Source organism: Aethalodelphis obliquidens, unplaced genomic scaffold (assembly GCF_003676395.1).
Source record: "Aethalodelphis obliquidens isolate GAN/ISIS:26980383/991018 unplaced genomic scaffold, ASM367639v1 scaffold108, whole genome shotgun sequence".
Taxonomy (NCBI): Eukaryota; Metazoa; Chordata; class Mammalia; order Artiodactyla; family Delphinidae; genus Aethalodelphis; species Aethalodelphis obliquidens.
In genome coordinates, this window is record NW_020838052.1 from 2,887,856 (window position 1) to 2,904,978 (window position 17,123).

The window sequence follows — 17,123 nt, forward strand, 5'->3', positions numbered from 1 at the left end:
TCACTTCATTATTAAGTAGTGTATTGTTTAGCCTCCATGTGTTTGTATTTTTTACAGATCTTTTCCTGTAATTGATATCTAGTCTCATGGCGTTGTGGTCAGAAAAGATACTTGATACAATTTCAATTTTCTTAAATTTACCAAGGCTTGATTTGTGACCTAAGATATGATCTATCCTGGAGAATGTTCCATGAGCACTTGAGAAAAATGTGTATTCTGTTGTTTTTGGATGGAGTGTCCTATAAATATCAATTAAGTCCATCTTGTTTAATGTATCATTTAAAGCTTGTGTTTCCTTATTTATTTTCATTTTGGATGATCTGTCCATTGGTGAAAGTGGGGTGTTTAAGTCCCCTACTATGAATGTGTTACTGTCGATTTCCCCTTTTATGGCTGTTAGTATTTGCCTTATGTATTGAGGTGCTCCTATGTTGGGTGCATAAATATTTACAATTGTTATATCTTCTTCTTGGATCGATCCCTTGATCATTATGTAGTGTCCTTCGTTGTCTCTTCTAATAGTCTTTCTTTTAAAGTCTATTTTCTCTGATATAAGAATTGCTACTCCAGCTTTCTTTTGGTTTCCATTTGCATGGAATATCTTTTTCCATCCCCTTACTTTCAGTCTGTATGTGTCTCTAGGTCTGAAGTGGGTCTCTTGTAGACAGCATATATAAGGGTCTTGTTTTTGTATCCATTCAGCTAATCTGTGTCTTTTGGTGGGAGCATTTAGTCCATTTACATTTAAGGTAATTATCGATATGTATGTTCCTATTCCCATTTTCTAAATTGTTTTGGGTTCGTTATTATAGGTCTTTTCCTTCTCTTGTGTTTCTTGCCTAGAGAAGATCCTTTAGCATTTGTTGTAAAGCTGGTTTGGTGGTGCTGAACTCTCTCAGCTTTTGCTTGTCTGTAAAGGTTTTAATTTCTCCATCAAATCTGAATGAGATCCTTGCTGGGTAGAGTAGTCTTGGCTGCATGTTTTTCTCCTTCATCACTTTCAGTATGTCCTGCCACTCCCTTCTGGCTTGTAGGGTTTCTGCTGAGAGATCAGCTGTTAACCTTATGGGGATTCCCTTATGTGTTATTTGTTGTTTTTCCCTTGCTGCTTTTAAAATGCTTTCTTTGTATTTAATTTTTGACAGTTTGATTAATATGTGTCTTGGCGTATTTCTCCTTGTATTTATCTTGTATGGGACTCTCTGTGCTTCCTGGACTTGATTAACTATTTCCTTTCCCATATTAGGGAAGTTTTCAACTATAATCTCTTCAAATATTTTCTCAGTCCCTTTCTTTTTCTCTTCTTCTTCTGGAACCCCTATAATTCGAATGTTGGTGCGTTTAATGTTGTCCCAGAGGTCTCTGAGACTGTCCTCAGTTCTTTTCATTCTTTTTTCTTTATTCTGCTCTGCAGTAGTAATTTCCACTATTTTATCTTCCAGGTCACTTATCCGTTCTTCTGCCTCAGTTATTCTGCTATTGATCCCATCTAGAGTACTTTTAATTTCATTTATTGTGTTGTTCATCGTTGCTTGTTTCATCTGTAGTTCTTCTAGGTCCTTGTTAACTGATTCTTGCATTTTGTCCAATCTATTGTCCATTCTATCTCCAAGATTTCGGATCAACCTTACTATCATTATTCTGAATTCTCTTTCAGGTAGACTGCCTATTTCCTCTTCATTTGTTAGGTCTGGTGCATTTTTATCTTGCTCCTTTATCTGCTGTGTGTTTTTCTGTCTTCTCATTTTGCTTATCTTACTGTGTTTGGGGTCTCCTTTTGCAGGCTGCAGGTTTGTAGTTCCTCCTGTTTTTGATGTCTGTCTCCAGTGGCTAAGGTTGGTTCAGTGGGTTGTGTAGGCTTCCTGGTGGAGGGGGCTAGTGCCTGTGTTGTGGTGGATGAGGCTGGATCTTGTCTCTCTAGTGGGCAGGTTCACGTCTGGTGGTGTGTTTGGGGGTGTCTGTGGCCTTATTATGATTTCAGGCAGCCTCTCTGTTAATGGGTGGGGTTGTGTTCCTGTTTTGCTAGTTGTTTGGCATAGGTTTTCCAGCACTGTGGCTTGCTGGTCGTTGAGTGAAGCTGGGTGCTGGTGTTAAGATGGAGGTCTCTGGGAGATTTTCGCCGTTTGATATTATGTGGAGCTGGGAGGTCTCTTGTTGATCAGTGTCCTGAAGTTGGCTGTCCTACCTCAGAGGCAGAGCCCTGCCTCCTGGCTGGAGCACCAAAAGCTTTTCATCCACAGGCTCAGGATAAAAGGGAAAAAAAGTAGAGGGAATTAGTAGAAGTATGAGGAAAGAAAGAAGGAAAGGAGGGTCGGAAGGAAGGAAGAAAGAAAGAAAGAAGCAAAGAAGGAAAGAAGGCAAGAAGGAAAGAAAGGAGGGAGGGAGGGAGGAAGGAAGGAAGGAGGGAAAGAAGGAAAAAAGACAGAAAGAAAGAAGATACAGTAAAAATAAAATAAAGTATAATAAAGTTATTGAATTAAAAAATTTTTATTTAAAAAAAAAAAAAAAAAAAAGGGACGGAAAGAACCTTAGGACAAATGTTGGAAGCAAAGCTATACCGACAAAATCTTACACAGAAGCATACACATACACCCTCACTAAAAGAGGTAAATGGGGAAAAATCCTAAATCTTGCTGTCAGAGACCACCTCCTCAATTTGGGATGATTCGTTGTGCAAAGGAGGGAAGGAAGGAAAGAAAGAAAGAAAGAACGAAGGTAAAGTATAATAAGGTTTTTAAAATTAATTATTAAGAAAAAAAAATTAAAAAAAAAAAACATGGACGGATAGAACCCTAGGACAAATGGTGGAAGCAAGACTATACAGACAAGATCTCACACAGAAGCATACACATACACATTCACAAAAAGAGGAAAGGGGAAAAAATCATAGATCTTGCTCCTAAAGTCCACTTCCTTAATTTGGGATGATTGGTTGTCTATTCAGGTATTCCACAGATGCAGGGTACATCAAGTTGATTGTGGAGCTTTAATCCGCTGCTTCTGAGGCTGCTGGGAGAGATTTCCCTTTCTCTTCTTTGTTCTCACAGCTCCCAGGGCTAAGCTTTGGATTTGGCCCTGCCTCTGCGTGTAGATCGCTGGAGGGCATCTGTCTTTTGCTCAGACAGGATGGGGTTAAAAGAGCCGCTGATTGGGGGTTCTGGCGCACTCAGGCCGGCGGGGACGGAGGGGCACAGAGTGCGGGGCGGGCCTGCGGTGGCAAAGGCCGGCGTGACTTTGCACCAGCCTGAGGCGCGCTGTGCGCTCTCCCGGGGAAGTTGTCCCTGGATCCCGGGAACCCGGCAGTGGCGGGCTGCACAGGCTCCGCGGAAGAGGGGTGTGGAGAGTGACCCGTGCTCGCACACAGGCCCCTCGGTGGCGGCAGCAGCAGCCCTAACTTCTCCCGCCCGCCTCTGGGGTCCGCGCTTTCAGCCGCGGCTCGCGCCCGTCTCTGGATTCCGCGCTTTCAGCCGCGGCTCGCGCCCGTCTCTGGATTCCGCGCTTTCAGCCGCGGCTCGCGCCCGTCTCTGGAGTCCGCGCTTTCAGCCGCGGCTCGCGCCCGTCTCTGGGGTTCGCGCTTTTAGCCGCGGCTCGCGCCCGTCTCTGGAGTTCCTTTAAGCAGCGTTCTTAAACCCCTCTCCTCACGCCCCAGGAAACAAAGAGGGAAGGAAAAGTCTCCTGCCTCTTCTGCAGGTGCAGGGTTTTCCCCGGAATCCCTCCCGGCTAGCTGTGGTGCACTAACCCCTTCAGGCTGTGTTCAAGCCGCCAACCCCAGTCCTCTCCCTGCGCTCCGGCCTCAGCTCGCAGCCCCGCCCGCCCCGGCGGGTGAGCAGACAAGCCTCTCGAGCTGGTGAGTGCCGGTCGGCACCGATCCTCTGTGCGGGAATCTCCCCGCTTTGCCCTCCGCACCCGTTGCTGTGCACTCCTCCGCAGCTTCGAAGCTCCCCCCTCCGCCTCCCGCAGTCTCCGCCCGCGAAGGGGCTTCCTAGAGTGTGGAAACTTTTCCTCCTTCACAGCTCCCTCCCACTGGTGCAGGTGCCATCCCTATTCTTTTGTCTCTGTTTTTTCTTTTGCCCTACCCAGGTACATGGGGAGTTTCTTGCCTTTTGGGAGGTCTGAGGTCTTCTGCCAGCCTTCAGTAGGTGTTCTGTAGGAGTTGTTCCACGTGTAGATGTATTTCTGGTGTATCTGTGGGGAGGAAGGTGATCTCCGCGTCTTACTCTTCCGCCATCTTCCGCCTTCCCGACCCCTATAATTTGAATGTTGGTGCGTTTAATATTGTCCCAGAGGTATCTGAGACTGTCCTCAATTGTTTTCATTCCTTTTTCTTTATTCTGCTCTGCAGTAGTTATTTCCATTATTTTATATTCCAGGTTACTTATCCATCCTTCTGCTTAGTTATTCTGCTGTTGATCCTTTTAGAGACTTTTAAATTTCATTTATTGTGTTGTTCATCATTGTTTGCTTGCACTATAGTTCTTCTAGTTCCTTATTAAACGTTTCTTGTATTTTCTCCATTCTATATCCAAGATTTTGGATCATCTTTCCTATCATTATTCTGAATTCTTTTTCAGGTACACTGCCTATTTCCTCTTCATTTGTTAGGTCTGGTGGGCTTTTCTTTGCTCCTTCATCTGCTGTGTGTTTCTCTCTCTTCTCATTTTGCTTGACTTACTGTGTTTGGGATCTCCTTCTCACACGCTGCAGATGTGTAGTTCCCATTGTTTTTGGTATATGTCCCCAGTTGCTAAGTATGGTTCAGTGGGCTGTGTAGGCTCCCTGGTGGAGGGGACCTTTGCCTGTGTTCTGGTGGATGAGGCTGGTTCCTGTCTTTCTTGCAGGCAGATCCAAATCTGATGGTGTGTTTTCGAATGTCTGTGACCTTATAATGATTACCAGCAGCCTCTCCGTTAATGGCTGAGGTTGTGTGGATCTCTTGCTTTTTTTAGGCATAGGGTGTCCATTACTGTAGGATGCTGTTCGTTGAGTGGATCTGCGTCTTGGCACTGAGATGGACATCTCTGTGAGATTTTTGCTATTTTTTCTTACGTGGAGCTGGGAGGCCTTTTGTGGACCATTGTCCTGAACTTGGCTGTCCCACCTCAGAGGTAAAGCCCTGATGCCTGGCTGAAGCACCAAGAGCCTGTCATCCACATGGCTCAGAATAAAAGGGAGAGGGGAGGAGCTTCAAGATGGCGGAAGAGTAAGATGCGGAGATCACCTTCCTCCCCACAGATACATAAGAAATACATCTACATGTGGAGCAGCTCCTACAGATCATCTACTGAAAACTGGCAGAAGACCTCAGACCTCCCAAAAGTCAAGAAGCTCCACACATACCTGGGTAGGGCAAATGAAAAAAGAACTAAAGACAAAGAATAGTGATGGGACCTGCACCAGTAGGAGGGAGCTATGAATGAGGAAATGTTCCACACACTAGGAAGCCCCTTTGCAGGGGGTGACTGTGTTTGGCGGCAGAGGGAGCTTCAGAGCCATGGAGGAGAGTGCAGCATCAGGGGTGCAGATGCAAATGGAGAGATTCCCGCACAGAGCATTGGTGCTGACCAGCACTCACTAGCCCGAGAGTCTTTTCTGCTCACCTGCCGGGACACGTGGGGACTGGGAGCTGAGGCATTGTCTTCAGAGTTCGGATCCCAGGGAGAGCACTGGGGTTAGCTGTGTGAACACAGCCTGAAGGGGGCTAGTTCACCACAGCTAGCTAGGAGGGAGTCCGGGGAAAAGACTGGAGCTGCTGAAGAGACAAGAGACATTTTCTTGCCTCTTTGTTTCATCGTGCATGAGGAGAGGGGATTAAGAGCACCACTTAAAGGCCCTCCAGAGACAGGCACGAGGTGCGTCTATCAGCACGGGCCCCAGAGATGGGCATGAGAGGTTAAGGCTGCTGCAGCAGGCACCCAAAATCCTGTGTGCAAGCACAGGTCACTGTCCACCTCTGCCCTCCCGGGAATCTTTGCAGCCTGCCACTGCCAGGTCCCGTGAAGCAGGGACAATTTACCCAGGAGAGTGCACGGTGAGCCTCAGACTGGTGCAACGTCATGTCGGGCTCTGCCGCCACAGGCTCCCCCCACATCCGTACCCCTCCTCCCCCCAGGCTGAGTGAGCCAGAGTCCCCGAATCAGCTTTAACCCCGTCCTGTATTAGCGAAGAACAGATGGCCTCAGATGACCTACACGTAGAGGCGGGGTCAAATACAAAGCTGAATCCAGGAGCTGTGCGAAAAAAGAAGAGAAAGGGAAATTTCTCCCAGCACCCCCAAGAGCAGTGGATTAAATCTCCACAGTCAACTTGATGTATCCTGCATCTGTGGAATACCTGAATAGACAATGACTCATAACAAACTGACGAGGTGGACTTTGGGAGCACCGATCTATATATATTTTATCCTTTTTCTCTTTTTCTGAGTGTGTATGTGTATGCTTCTGTGTGTGATTTTGTCTGTGTAGCTTTGCTTTAACCATTTGTCTTAGGGTTCTGTCTGTCCATTTTTTTTTAACTACTTAAAAGTTTTTTTTCTTAATAATTGTTTGTTCATTTTTATGTTAATGACTTTATTTTATTTTACTTTATATTATTTTATCTTCTTCTCTCTTTCTTTTCTCCCTTTTATTCTGAGCCATGTGGAGGACAGGCTCTTGGCACTCAGGCCAGTCATCAGGGCTGTGCCACTGAGGTGGGAGAACGAAGTTCAGGACACTAGTCCACAAAAGACCTCCCAGCTCCACATAATATCAAATGGTGAAAATCTCCCAGAGATCTCCATCTCAATGACAAGACCCAGCTTCACTCAATGACCAGCAAGCTACAGTGCTGGACACGCTATGCCAAACAACTAGCAAGATAGGAACAAAATGCCACCCATTAGCAGAGAGGCTGCCTAAAACCATAATAAGGCCACAGACACTCCAAAACACACCAACAGACGTGGACCTGCCCTCCAGAAAACAAGAGCCAGCCTTATCCAACAGAACACAGGCAAGTGTCCCTGCCACCAGGAAGCCTACACAACCCATTTAACCAACCAACTTTAGCCACTGGGGACAGACACCAAAAACAACGGGCACTACGAAACTGCAGCGTGTGAAAAGGAGACCACAAACACATTAATTTAAGCAAAATGAGAAGACGGAAAAACACAGCAGTTGAAGGAGCAAGGAAAAACCAACCAGACCTAACAAATGAAGAGGAAATAGGCAGTCTACCTGAAAAAGAATTCAGAATAATGATAGTAAAGATATCCAAAATCTTGGAAATAGAACGGAGAAAATACAAGAAACTTTTAATTAAGACCTAGAAGAAATAAAGAGCAAAAAAGCAATGATGAACAACACAAAAAAATGAAATTAAGAATTCTCTAGAAGGGATCAATAGCAGAATAACTGAGGCAGAAGAACGGATAAGTGACCTGGAAGATAAAATAGTGGAAATAAGTACTGCAGAGCAGAATAAAGAAAAAAGAATGAAAAGAACTGAGGACAGTTTCAGAGACCTCTGGGACAATATTAAATGCACCACCATTCGAATTATAGGGGTCCCAGAAGAAGAAGAGAAAAAGAAAGTGACTGAGAAAATATTTGAAGAGATTATAGTTGAAAACTTCCCTAATATGGAAAAGGAAATAATTAATCAAGTCCAGGAAGCACAGAGAGTCCCATACAGGTTAAATCCAAAGAAAAACACGCCAAGACACATATTAATCAAACTATCAAAAATTAAATACAAAGAAAACATATTAATATCAGCTAGGGAATAGCAAGAAGTAACACATAAGGGAATCCCCATAAGGTTAACAGCTGATCTTTCAGCAGACACTCTGCAAGCCAGAGGGGACTGGCAGGACATATTTAAAATGATGAAGGAGAAAAACCTACAAACAAGATCACTCTAACCAGCAAGAATCTCATTCAGATTTGATGGTGAAATTAAAAGCTTACAGACAATCAAAAGCTGAGAGAGTTCAGCACCACCAAACCAGCTTTACAACAAATGCTAAAGTACCTTTTCCAGGCAGGAAACACAAGAGAAGGAAAAGACCTATAATAATAAACTGAAAACAATTAAGAAAATGGGAATAGAAACATACATATCGATAATTACCTTAAATGTAAGTGGATAAAATGCTCCAAGCAAAGGACACAGACTTGCTGAATGGATACAAAAACAAGACCAGTATATGTGCTGTCTATGAGAGACACACTTCAGACCTAGGGACACATACAGACTGAAAGTGAGGGGATGGAAAAAGATATTCCATGCAAATTTGAATCAAAAGAAAGCTGGAGTAGCAATTCTCATATCAGACAAAATAGACTTTAAAATAAAGACTATTACAAGAGACAAAGAAGGACACTACATAATGATCAAAGGATCGATCCAAGAAGAAGATATAACAATTGTAAATATTTATGCACCCAATATAGGAGCACGTCAATACATAAGGCAAATACTAACATCCATAAAAGGGGAAATCGAGAGTATAAAAATCATAGTGTGGGACTTTAACACACCACTTTCACTAATGGACAGATCATCCAAAATGAAAAAAAATAAGGAAACACAAGCTTTAAATGATACGTTAAGCAAGATGGACTTAATTGATATTATAGGACATTCTAACCAAAAAACAAAACAAAACAAAACAAAACAGAATAGACATTCTTCTAAAGTGCTCATGGAACATTCTCCAGGATAGATCATATCTTGGGTGACAAATCAAGCCTTGGTAAACTTATGAAAATTGATATCATATCAAGCACCTTTTCCAACCACAGCGCTGTGAGAATAGATATCAGTTACAGGAAAAAATCTGTAAGAAATACAAGCAAATGGAGGCTAAACAACACACAGACCTACTAATCAATGGACTTGAGAATATGGGAAGGGGTAAGCTGTGACAAAGTCAGACATTTTCATGGACATATATACACTACCAAATGTAAAATAGTTACCTGGTGGGAAGCAGCCGCATAGCACAGGGATATCAGCTCAGTGGTTTTTGACCACCTAGAGGGGTGGGATCAGGAGAGTGGTAGGGAGGGAGACAAAAGAGGGAAAAGAACTGGGAACATATGTATATGTATAACTGATTCACTTTGTTATAAAGCAGAAACTAATACACCATTGTAAAGCAATTATACTCCAATAAAGATGTAAAAAAAAACTTACAAAAATAAAAATAAAAAGTTGTTATGTGTAGGTAGTGAGGTTAAAGACAATTTGATTGAAAGTATTGCATATTTTTACATCAATTGTTATGATGACCAGATTCCTATGTAAATAAAATTATAAATAGCTATACAAAAAATATTTTAAAAAGAATAAGAAAAACACACTACATAATAATCAAGAGATCACTGAAAAAATCAAAGAGGAAATCAAAAAAAACATAGAAACAAATGACAATGAACAGAAAACAACCCAAAACCTATGGGATGCAGCAAAAGTAGTTCTAAGAGGGAAGTTTGTACCTATACAAGCCTACCTTAAGAAACAAGAAACATCTAAAATAAACAACCTAACCATACACTTAAAGCAATTAGAGAAAGAGGAACAAAATATCCCCAAAGTTAGCAGAAGGAAAGAAACATAAAGATCAGATCCGAAATAAATGAAAAAGAAATGAAGGAAATGATAGCAAAAATCAGTCAAACTAAAACTGGTTCTTTGAGAAGATACACAAAATTGATAAACCATTAGCCAGACTTATCAAGAAAAAAAGGGAGAAGACTCAAATCTATAGAATTAGAAATGAAAAAGGAGAAGTAACAACTGACACTGCAGAAATACAAAAGATCATGGGAGAAGACTACAAGCAACTCTATGCCAATAAAATGGACAAACTGGAAGAAATGGACAAATTCTTAGAAATGCTCAACCTTCTGAGACTGAAACAGGAAGAAATAGAAAATATGAACAGAAAAATCACTAGCACTGAAATAGAAACTGTGATTTAAAATGTTGCAACAAACAAAAGCCTAGGACCAGATGCCTTCACAGGAGAATTCTATCAAACATTTAGAGAAGAGCTAATACCTATCCTTCTCAAACTCTTCCAAAATATAGCAGAGGGAGGAACACTCCCAAACTCATTCTACGAGGCCACCATCACCCTGATACCAAAAACAGACAAGGATGTCACAAAGAAAGAAAACTACAGACCAATCTCACTGATGAACATACATGCAAAAATCCTCAACAAAATACTAGCAAACAAAATCCAACATAACATTACAAGGATCATAAACCATGATCAAGTGGGGTTTATCCCAGGAATGCAAGGATTTTTCAATATACGCAAATCAATCAACGTGATACACTATGCTAACAAATTGAAGGATAAATACCGTATGATGATCTCAATCGATGCAGAGAAAGCTTCCTACAAAATTCAACACCAATTTATGATAAAAACCCTGCAGAAAGTAGGCATACAGGGAAATTTTCTCAACATAATAAAGACCATATATGACAACCCCACAGTCAACATCATCCTCAATGGTGAAAAACTGAAACCATTTCCTCTAAGATCAAGAACAAGACAAAGTTATCTGCTCTTACCACTATTATTCAACATAGTTTTGGAAGTTTTAGCCAGAGCATCAGAGGAGAAAAAAAATAAAAGAACTCTATATTGGAAAAAAAGAAGTAAAGTTGTCACTATGTGCAGGTGACATGATATTATGCATAGAGAATCCTAAAGATGTTACCAGAAAGCTACTAGAGCTAATCAATGAATTTGGTAAAGTGGCAGGATATAAAATTAATGCTCAGAAATCTCTTACATTCCTATACTCTAATGATGAAAAATCTGAAAGTGATATTAAGAAAACTCTCCCATTTACCATTAAACCAAAATGAATAAAATATCTAGGAATAAACATACCTAAGGAGACTAAAGACTTGTATAAAGAAAATTATAAGACACTGGTGAAAGAAATTAAAGATGATACAAATAGATAGAGAGATACACCATGATCTTGGATTGGGAGAGTCAACATTGTGAAAATTACTATACTACCCAAAGGAATCTACAGATTCAATGCAATCCCTATCAAACTACCACTGGCATTTTTCACAGAACTACAAGAAAGTTTTCACAATTTGTATGGAAACACAAAAGACCCTGCATAGCCAAAGCAATCTTGAGAAAGAAAAATGGAGCTGGAGGAATGAGGCTCCCTGACTTCAGGCTATACTACAGTAATCAGGACAACATGGTACTACAACAAAAACAGAAATACAGATCAAGGGAACAGCATAGAAAGCCCAGAGATAAACCCACGCACATATGGTCACCTTTTCTTTGAGAAAGGATGCAAGAATATACAATGGCAAAAAGACAGCCTCTTCAATAAGTGGTGTTGGGAAAACTGGACAGCTACTTTTAAAAGAATTATGTTAGAATAATTCCTAACACCATACACAAAAATAAACTCAAAATGGATTAAATACCCATATGTAAAGCCAGACACTATAAAACCCTTAGAGGAAAACATACAAAGAACACCCTGCGACATATATCACAGCATGATCCTTTTCGACCTACCTCCTAGAGAAATGGAAATTAAAACAAAAATAAGCAAATGGGACATACTGAAACTTAAAAGATTTTCCACAACAAAGGAAACCATAAACAAGATGAAAAGACAGCCCTCAGAATGGGAGAAAATATTTGCAAGTGAAGCACTGAAAAAGCATTAATCTCCAAAATATACAAGCAGCTCAGTATAAAAAAAAACAAACAACAACAAAAAATTGCTAAAATAGGCAGAAGACCTAAATAGACATTTCTCCAAAAGGATATTCATATTGACAACAAACACATGAAAGGATGCTCAACATCACTAATCATTAGAGAAATGCAAATCAGAAGTACAATGAGATATCATCTCACACCGGTCAGAATGGCCATCATCAAAAAAATCTACAAACAATAAATACTAGAGAGGGTGTGGAGAAAACGGAACCCTCTTGCACTGTTAGTGGGAATTTAAATTGATACAGCCCCTATGGACAACAGTATGGAGGTTCCTTAAAAAACTAAAAATAGAACTACCATACAACCCAGCAATCTCACTACTGGGCATATACCCTGAGATAACCATAATTCAAAAAGAGTCATGTACCAAAATGTTCATGGCAGCTCTATTTACAATAGCCAGGACATGGAAGCAAGGTAAGTGTCCATCAACAGAGGAATGGATAAAGAAGATGTGGCACATATATATATAATGGAATATTACTCAGCCATAAAAAGAAACGAAATTGAGTTATTTGTAGTGAGGTGGATGGACTTTGAGTCTGTCATACAGAGTGAAGTAAGTCAGAAAGAGAAAAACAAATACCGTATTCTAACACATATATATGGAATTTAAGAAAAGAAAACAAAGGTCATGTAGCACCTAGGGGTAAGGCGGGAATAAGGACACAGACCTACTAGAGAATGGACTTGAGGATATGGGGAGGGAGAAGGGTAAGCTGTGACAAAGTGATAGAGTGCATGGACATATATCCATTACCAAACATAAAATAGATAGCTAGTGGGAAGCAGCCGCATCGCACATGGAGGTCAGCTCGCTGGTTTGTGACCACCTAGAGGGTGGGATATGGAGGGTGGGAGGGAGGGAGACGCATGAGGGAAGAGATATGGGAACATGTGTATATGTATAGCTGATTCACTTTGTTATAATGCAGAAACTAACACATCATTGTAAAGCAATTATACTCCAATAAAGATTTCAAAAAATGCTTCATTTTCAAGAAGATTCATAGAAAGAACTTTTTGACAAGTACGGGTTTCTGATAGCTTTCAGATCATGCCACTTAGCTCCATAAGAAATTGAAGAATTCTAGTGTAAACCCTGATGGTTTCATAAACTGTTAGCACAGGATTAATTACATAGCATCAGTGAGTGAATGAATATTGTTACAATTTTATGTTTTTTGTCTAATATATTACTAGCTTTTAGTATTTTTTCCCCAGATATAAAGAAGCATTTCCCATTAAGCTAATTATGATGTATAGCAACTTGGTAAATTATACTTTTGTGAGTAGAATTGAAGCATTTATCTTTTCTCTCTGCCTGTCCCCTCCAGAATTTGGAAACTTTTAGTGAGTGTCCTTATTTTTATGGCAATATAGTTATTTGCCTGTGTTTAGTAAGAATCTCTTCTCCTTATAAGAGGACTCAGTTGAAAATATTCGTTATGTTACCATGGCTTTGACTGAAATGTCATATATGGAAAATACATAAAATCAAGTGTGACCAGACAACTTCAAAGAGCTAAGGTGGACATTATGGAGTCACGAAGCCCCTTTGAAAGACAACAAGATCCTTTGCTGACAGGGTTCCCAGCAGCCTTTCCAAGTGAGTAAGGAAGTGCACTTTCTAACAAGTGCAGGGACCTCAAGATATTTTGGATGCCTACAAGAAAGTAATTTGCCTAAATCTGTAGATATAACAAACACAATCTGATGACACATCCTTGGCGTTACTTTCCTGGACTTGAGACAATTTTTAAAAGTTCAAATTGAAATTCTTTATGAAAATTTCCACACAGCCAATTCAAAGGAGCCTTTAGGATCAATTAACCAGACTTATTTTGCACAAAACTTTGTCTTAATTTGCTAGATTTGGTTAAAATTAGGATAATCTAGAGACAAAAAATTATGTTTCGATAATATACCTTTGTGGATACTGAGGTTTTGTATATACTGAGGTTTTGTATTTATCATCTACATCCAAGATGTCTTCTTGTTGCTATGTTACATTATTGTAAGTCTAACTGAATTATTAAAAGGATATCCTGAGCTTGTTTCTGAAGTTGATCACAGTCTCTCTTTGGATGACGATCAGATGCCCCATGACGTACAACAAGGGGATTATGCATACTGGAAAAGGCATCATTTAAAGAACTAGCCCTCTAACCTAGATGAAAGAACCATTATCAGGTATTCTTAATAAACTCCTACACAGTGAAACTGAAGGAAATTGACTCTTGAATTCATATTTTCATTTAAGACAGCCTTTTAAATTGTACTGGTATATAGAAAGGATTTCTGACTTCAAATGAAACCCACATCAGGATGATAAGTAAATGACAACAGTAGACAGGTGACTAAGAATCCGGGCCAGGCCTGTAAGACTTATCCTACTAATTCAATGTGAACTGTTTTCCAAATGTTTATCTCCTTATCAAAAGTATAATTTATTGTATTACTTCTAGCTATACTTTTGCTTCAGTGTTCAGGGGAAAGAGAAAATTCTCTAGTGAAGTTATCACAGAGTATAACTACTCATAACATGTAACACTTTTTGCTTTAAGTCCACTGCTAAAAGCACATGTACAATGTTTGTGTGACAATTCAGTATAACTAATAAAATGTATAGCATATAAAATGTTTCCCCAGGGCTTGCCTGGTGGCGCAGTGGTTGGGAGTCCGCCTGCCGATGCAGGGGACGCGGTTTCGTACCCTGGTCTGGGAGGATCCCACGTGCCGCGGAGCAGCTGGGCCCATAGGCCGTGGCCGTGGCCGCTGGGCCTGCACGTCCGGAGCCTGTGCTCTGCAGTGGGAGGAGCCACAATGGTGAGAGACCCGCATACCGCAAAAAAAAAAAAGTTTCCCCATCAGCATGTCTCTGTGTTAGTTTACTATGTCTGATTAGTTTTCCCCAACGTGGATAACTATATATATGTATATCCTAGGAGGGGAGATCAATATGGCAGAGTAAGAAGATGTGAAGCTTACCTCCCCCAACAAACACATCAAAAATACTTCTACATGTGGAGCAATTCACACAAAAATCTAACTGGAAACTGGCAGAAGAACTCCTATACAACCAAGGCTGCAAAAATGTTTCCCATGTAACTGGGTAGAACTGGGGGAAAAAAGCATAAGGTCAGGATCTGTGCCCCTGGGCAGAGTCTAAAAGGAAAAGAAAGATTGCATGAGCAGACTCTCACCCTGGGGAGTGAACCACAGTCCCAGGGCCTTATGTGGAATAGACAAGCCCCCTTTGCTGCTGGAAGAACCACTGGGACAGACAGAAGGACTGAGAAGCCTAGATTCCACTCATGAGGAGTGCGTAGGTGCTGGCTTGCCAACAGACAGGGCAGATGGAGAGAGTTCTGCACTGGCAACTGCTGCCTCAGCACGCTCCCCAATCTGAGCTGACAAACACCCCGACTCTGTTCACTCAACACCACAGTTTGACATGGGATATAGGGAAGTGAGGTCCTGACAAAAAACTTGATCTAGTGACACAAAGATACCCAGGGTGCCTGGGGAGTAGTCTGGATGAAGCAGCAGCAGCCATTTCTGGTGAATACTCAAACAGCACCACAGAGGTAGCCCTGATCTGTGAAGGCAACACAGCCACTTGAGCCCCCATGACCAACAAGCTGTGATTCCCATTCTCAGCCTAGTGAATTCTCTGGGTCTACCAACTCCACATCACAGCCTGGCACTGGATATGGGGCAGAAAGTTCCTTTGGGGCGGCAGATCTGAGACTGGTTCTCCAAACTCCTCACCTGGCTTCCTTGTAAATAAACCCTTTCTTTGCTGCAAACTTGAGCATCCCAGCATTTTGGCTTGCTATGTGTCAGGCAAACAAACTTGATTTGATAACTTTGGTGGGAAAAGTGGATATTCACATGCGAAGAACGAAGTAGGATCCTTATCTTACACCATATACAAAAATGAACACCCTGGTGGTGCAGTGGTTGGGAATCCGCCTGCCAATGAACAAGACACGGGTTCGAGCCCTGGTCCAGGAAGATCCCACATGCCATGGAGCAACTAAGCCCATGTGCCACAACTACTGAGCCTGCACTCTAGAGCCCGTGAGCCACAACTACTGAGCCCACGCACAGCAACTACTGAAGCCCATGTGACTAGAGTCCGTGCCCCGCAACAAGAGAAGCCACCACAATGAGAAGCCCGTGCACTGCAACAAAGAGTAGACCCTGCTCTCTGTAGCTAGAGAAAGCCTGTGCCCAGCAGCAAAGATCCAACGCAGCCAAAAATAAATAAATAAATATTTTTAAAAGTTAGAACTAAAACTATGAAACTCTTAGAAGAAAATAAAGGGTAAACAATTCATGAAACTTGATTTGGAAATGATTTTTTTTTTTACTGAAGTATAGTTGCATAATATTATACAAGTTATAAGTGTACAAAATTGTGATTCACAATTTTAAAGGCTATACTCCATTTATAGTTATTATAAAATATTTGCTATATTCTCTGTGTTGTAAAATATATTCTTGTAGCTTTTTTTTACCTAATAGTTTGTACCTCTTAAACCCCTACCCTTATATTTAGTAATGATTTCTTGAATATGACACCAAAATTGAAGGCTACAAAAGTAAAGATAGATAAATTTGAAAACATCAAAAACTTTTTAAAAAATGTGTATCAAATGACCCAATCAAGAGTTGGAAAAGGTAACCGATAGAATGGAAGAGACTATTTTCAACTTATATACTGATAGTTAATATTCACACCGAATAAAGAACTTCTACAACTCAACAACAACAAACCCAATTAAAAAAAAATGGACAAAGGACTTGCATAGATATTACTTCAAAGATGTACAAAGTGGCCAATAGGTATATAGAAAGATGCTCAACTTCACTAATCATCAGCAAAACACAAATTATAACCACAATAAGATATCATCTCATTCCCACTGGGATGGCGTGTATAAAGCAAACAAACCAAAAAATAACAAGTGTTGCTGAGAATGTGGAGAAATAAGAACCATTGTGCATTATTGGTGAGAATTGTAGAAGGATGGAGCCTCTATTGAAAATGATACGGCAATTTCTCAAAAATTTAAAAATGCAATTTGCATATGATTCAGTAATTCCATTTCTGGGTATATAGCCAAAACAATGAATGCAGGATGTTGAAGCAATATTTACACACCCATATTCATAGCAGCATTATTCATGATAGCCAAATGGTGAAAGTAACACAAATGTCCATTGGTGGATTAATAGATAAACAATATGTGATATATATATACTATGATGCAATATTATCCACCCTTGAAAATGAAGGAAATTCTAATACATACAACATGGATGAACCTTAAGGACATTA

The 17,123-nt window shown here is 40.7% G+C and overlaps 1 long non-coding RNA gene across 1 annotated transcript; it reads left to right on the forward strand.

Moving 5' to 3' along the window:
* The first annotated feature begins 778 nt into the window (after nucleotides 1–778).
* LOC113614909 (uncharacterized) lies at nucleotides 779–16,264 on the forward strand. The gene is made up of 3 exons (XR_003430759.1): nucleotides 779–791; nucleotides 5,498–5,501; nucleotides 16,158–16,264. It is a non-coding gene; the product is annotated as an uncharacterized LOC113614909 (long non-coding RNA).
* Nucleotides 16,265–17,123: the final 859 nt, after the last annotated feature.